Source organism: Mytilus trossulus, chromosome 8 (assembly GCF_036588685.1).
Source record: "Mytilus trossulus isolate FHL-02 chromosome 8, PNRI_Mtr1.1.1.hap1, whole genome shotgun sequence".
Taxonomy (NCBI): Eukaryota; Metazoa; Mollusca; class Bivalvia; order Mytilida; family Mytilidae; genus Mytilus; species Mytilus trossulus.
In genome coordinates, this window is record NC_086380.1 from 12,858,421 (window position 1) to 12,864,425 (window position 6,005).

The window sequence follows — 6,005 nt, forward strand, 5'->3', positions numbered from 1 at the left end:
TATCTTAGCTCAGTTCACTATTTTAAGACGCCTACCCGTCCGTCAATAATTTCTTATTCAACAAATTAATATCTGTATGTTTGAAATTGAAAATCGCATGATATTCTAACCAATTATAACTATACAGAGCATACCATAAGATGACTCAAACGGTAGTTTTGTGTATGAAGATTTTCTAATAAAAGGTTTGGCTGTAATCAATAAAAGAAAAAGAAAGGGTGCATTGAAAATAATCCCTTATAAATTCAATCCGAAAACTGCACCTTTCATTTCGTATACAAAAATTCAAAACATTTACAAAAGATTATTTTATTCGTATCGCTTTTATACAGATGTAGTCTTGCCGAGCAAGCAAGTTATAACCGGCGATCCTTGGTAAATATTGTACCGATGTTCAAAACTCGTAAATTGATTAAGGGCATACATTATAGTTTTGATCCCGTATTTAAATTTTGAGGAAAATTTCCATATAGACTTTTTTCACCTGAATAAATCAAATATGTAATAACAAAAATACCTTCATGTGCTACTTTTTGATTAAAATGAGGTCGTCGAAATTTCAGATATTTATCGTAATTAGGATTTGTGGACGTATTTTTCCTTTCGACATAATCTCATAACTGTTTTTGATTTAAAAGATAAACAGAAGCTGTTATTTTGTTTATTATTTGTAATGTGTGTTCCATTTGAGTTGCCTATAAATTTACGCATTTTGTTTTTCAAATTACTAATATTTATCAAATGTTCATGAAGGTAGAAAAAAGTCATTTTTTACTGTACATGTATCAAATTAAAAAAAAAAAGCTTTTTCATGAAAATTGGTACAAATAATCTTCATGCGTAATCACTCCAAATGTTCTTAAAAAAATAGGGGTCCATGGACTCGGTTTCAAATTAAATACGTTTGAATGATATAAATCAGTCGAAAAATGCATCTTTTCCCGATATGTCACAGTTTGACGTCGCGATAATTACATTTTACGTTAGCAACGTCATTACCTCCCCTGTAACTGTATCGGATGCCCTTAAGATTACAAATCAAGGTAAAAATACAAAAAAATATATAATCGATTGGGATCCGATAGAACGAGAATGCGTGTTCATCTTGAAAAATGAACGAGGGGTTAACTAAATGCATGAAATATTGAAACAAACTAACTCCGAATACCTAGAAAAAACACTTCAGGTCATTAAAAAGTAAATAATAAAAATAATGAATTCTTCGGAAAATTCATGAAGGGAAGTCCCCTAATAAAGGCAACAGCAGTATACAGCTGTTCGAAAGTCATAAATCGATTGAGAGAAAACAAACACTTATTACAAACTAAAGCTGAGGAAAACACGTCAATTTTAAGAGGAAAACAACGAAACTATAGAAACACTAAATTGCAACAAAAAAACAAACGACAATGTAACACACACGGAAACGAACTATAAGAGAGCAACTGAATTTTCCTGAAATGGTACAGGATATTTTAATAAAACCAAAAATGGTGGGTTAAACCTGGTTATGTGGCTAGCCTAACCTTGCGTTTTTATAGCAAATGTTAATATATAACGCTATAAGGACATAATAAATTGACAGGACTACAGTACAAATGAATACAAGAACATTCATGACAGGGAACAACACAAATAAATAATGCAATAATACATTTCGACGACGTGCTGATAGCTATCAAAGGTTCCAGGCTCATGATTTAATACGCCAGACGCGCGTTTCATCTACATAAGACTTATCAGTGACGATCAGGTCTAAATATTCAGAAAGCCAAACAAGAACAAATTTAAGGAGCATTGATAACCCAACAAATCAAAAAGATGTTCACAATACGGCTAAGGTTATCTATGCCAGGAATAAGAAAGCCATTAGTATTTAAAATGATTCATACTTTTGCAAACAGTAATGGTTTTTTTTTTTAAACCTATATACTTGATATTCATGTCAACACCGACGTGCTGACTAATCACAGGATAAAAACGAATAGGCAAAGTTTAAAGCTTAAACACATCGAAAAACTGAAAACAACCGTCATATTTTTGAATTGCTACATGTATTTCCTCAAGTACACCATGCATGGTGGATTGAACCTTGTTTCATAGCCAGGTGAATCTTTTACTTGTATAGCAGTCACATTAAATTCCAGTGCATGTGTTAATGGATATAGTTGAGAACTAATAAAAATATTCAAGCGTGATTAAGATATATCGAGGTATCTGAATAGGTAAAATATATCATATCATGTACTTAAAAATTGGCAATATTTTTTTTTAAATTCTAAATAATAATAATAATTGAAAAGGATGATATGCTTTACACACATGGGTTTCGAGTGATCTATTATCTAATCACGACATGTATGTTGTTTTTGAGAAAAAAAACCTGTCAAACCATATGTAAACTCTACTCGTCTTTTCGTCATAGTAATTTAAAAAAAAATGTAATGCATCTTTTCTTTAAACAAAACAATGGAGAGAAAAAGACTTGTCATTGTGTCTGTATTTGTGAAATATCACAACGAGGCTTAGAATATTAAAATTAAGCAAGACATAATTAAAATGCATGATCTTTCTAACGAAATTGAATGTGTCGAGTTTGCTCAAACGATATTTCAACTAACAGACGATATTCCAATAGGTGCTGATTACCAAAATCTTTTGGCATACTTTTAAACATTCATTTGAAGAAGAGTTCATATGACAATATATCAACGTCAAGAAGAAATAGCGCTTTGCCAAGTTCTGTTTTGTCACGTTCCACTCTGTACATGTACGTTAACTGTTTATAAAATGATGAAATATTAAAAACATTAAATAATAAATGTTTTTCTTCCCCTGGATAAATCTGCCTCTGCTATATTTGTATTTTAGTTATACATTTAAACACTTTTCAATTTTTTATTTTATTTGTGTGTTAGTACTTATTTATTTATTATTTCAATGAATTTCGGCGTAAAGCGAATTTTAATGAAGTTCTGTGTCGGTATTTTTATAGCACATTTGACGTTGGCAATGCATTTCTTACATTAAATTTTAAAACGAAGACTTCAAATATAGTTTAATCTATTCCCACTGCGGAAACAACGATTAAGTAAAAAAAAAAACTCTCTGTCAGTATTTATTAGTAATGTGTCCGAAATAATATCAACTTTATCGTTTTATTTTATATATACACAATAGTATAATTGATTAAGGTTTATTAAGATTACTTAATTCCTTAAAGACACATGTATGTGTCACACGAGGTCAAAGTAAAACAGGTTACACTTAATTTTTAAATAAAATTACAAAACTAACAAACGAACGACAATAATAATGTATATTTTTTTTTATCAACTGATTATTAGACTTCAACAATACAATCGGGCCGAAAGATTCAAGAGAAACAGTCAAACTCATAAATCAAAAATAAACTGACAATGCCATGGAAAAATGAAATAAGACAACTAGACAAATAAAAGTACACAAGAAAACTAAAGACTGAGCAACACGAGCCCCACCATTGACTGGGGTGGCCTCATGTGCTCCGACAGGGTAAGCAGATCCTGCTCCACATGTGACACCCGTCGAGATTCTTATGGTATTACAAACCTGGTAAAGAGTCTAATTATGTAATGTCACATTCATGAAAAGGGAAGGGGATTGAAGTTACGACGTAAAAAGCATATCCGATATCATCTATGAAAAAGTTATTTCATAACGGTCAACGAACTAATGATAGCGTCCGTAAAATTTACGCAGGGATGATTTAAACTTCACCATCTGGAACTCTTGGTTAAATAACTTCCTTGTGAGCAGCAAGACAAAAAAGACAAATTGTGTTTTGATTAGAGAGTTGTCTCGTTGACACTCATATCACATCTTCTTATGTCAATAAACAATGTTACTGCAGTTTGATTGTATTAAAATATAGTTAACAGTTAAGAAATTTGTTTTACAACTTATTATAGAGACATGTTAACATTCGAACAAGTTTGTTTGTGTTGGTCTATTTTGAATATAAACAAAATTATATTACTCACAACTCATCACCATCATATTGTCTCTGCTCTAGATATGATTTGAAAAGATTGCATAAATTGTTTCTTATACATTCAAAAAGACAACTTAAAGCCGTACCATCTGTAGACTATTGATTTTGGTTAAGAATGTTATTTATTCTTGCTACACCGAAATAGTGTATTCTGATCTTAAGCTTAGGACACACTCTGTAAAGCTTTACATTTAACAAAATTTACATTGGCCAAATTAGTTTCTATCAAAATGTTAGATCTTAGTTTAATGTATTGTACAGTCCTAAGCTTGCAAATACTCCAAAATTTTGTTGAAAAAACATATTATAGAAACTAAATTGGCAAATGTAAATTATGTTAACTGTAAAGCTTTACAGAGTGTGTCCTTAGCTCTTATCGGGGCCTTTTATAGCAGACTATGCGGTATGGGCTTTGCTCATTGTTGAAGGCCATACAGTGACCTATAGTTGTTAATGTTTGTGTCATTTTGGTCTTTTGTGGATAGTTGTCTCATTGACAATCATACCACATCTTCTTTTTTATATATTACACTCTGATAAATCTAGTGTCAATTTTAGAAAAAAAGCTGTTTTTCTTTAATAACATTTGTGTAAAATAAATTCACGGGATAATTTACAATTGTTATATACTAGAATTGTGTTTCTTTCGAGTAGCAAGCACTTTCCGATTCAGACGAAGCCAGGACAAAATAAATTTTGTACTTAGTTCTGGTTGAATTCTGTCGTATGATGTCAATAAGTCTGCTGTAGAATGATGAAATACATCTGCAAATATCCATTCCATTGCATTCCATTGATTCTGTCATTATGTTATTATTTAAATCGATCATGATAATTCATCTATACTTGAATTTAATTGGTTCAGTCATATTACTTAATATCAAATGGTGTATCTCAGTGCAGTAGGAAAAAATTGTCTAATTACTGCCGTCTGTGTCATCAGGTCAACTATGGAACACGATGGCACAAAATTGGTAGTCAAACAATATCATGATAACTTAGAGAAAAGTTTTAAATGGAACTCATTTGTTTCTAAGTACTCAGTTGGAACTGAAATCAATCGATTTTACACGTTTTTTTTTATAGTTATATTTATTCTTAAAAGTACGAGGAACTTTGTGCCAAATATATATGATATATAATTCTCTTTATAGTTGTTTTATAGTTGTACTATAATATCATGTAAAACTATACTAAGTTAAATTTGATGCAGATAATATTTTTAAGGCTACATTTCCCTTCTGATAATGTGATGATATTCGGGTACTTTAATAATTTCGTTTATTTTATTGTTCAATGTAATTCAACCAATTTACAGTTAAAATGTAATTTGTCAAATAGATAGGATAAAATATTTCATAAATCATGGCCATTGCCAATGTGTTATCGTATATCAATCGAACATTTGCATACTTATTTTACCTCGAAGTATGATGTTCAGAATACAAATTATTATATCATTTACATGAATTGTTTACTTTTACTTTTTGTACCGAACTTCAGTACGATTAGATTACTGGATTATTGTGTTTTTTTCATTTATAATTTCATTTTATCTGATACATATTGCTTAGAAATAACGGAATTTAGGAATTTAAGCCTTATTAATAATTTAAAAGGCGCAGTTATGCAATTGATATATATATATATTGTTTTATCAATATTAACAATCTACTTCCTTCTTTATATAAAATCATTGCATAGAAGAATCTTTTGAACCGGTTTTATTTTTAAAAGCAAATTGTTTCACATGTCAGATAAAACTGTAGAATCGACCCGATGCAAATCAACTAGCTACTCTCAAATGTGACTTTTTATGCATTTCGGTATATTAAATTTGGATAAATAAAATGTTAATGTAATGTTATGTGATTGATTAAAATTCGCCAAGGTTAAAGATTGAAGCTTCCATAAAAGTTCAGAAAGTCTTCCAAAGTATTATAAGAACTCTTTGGTTGTCGTGTGTTTCCTT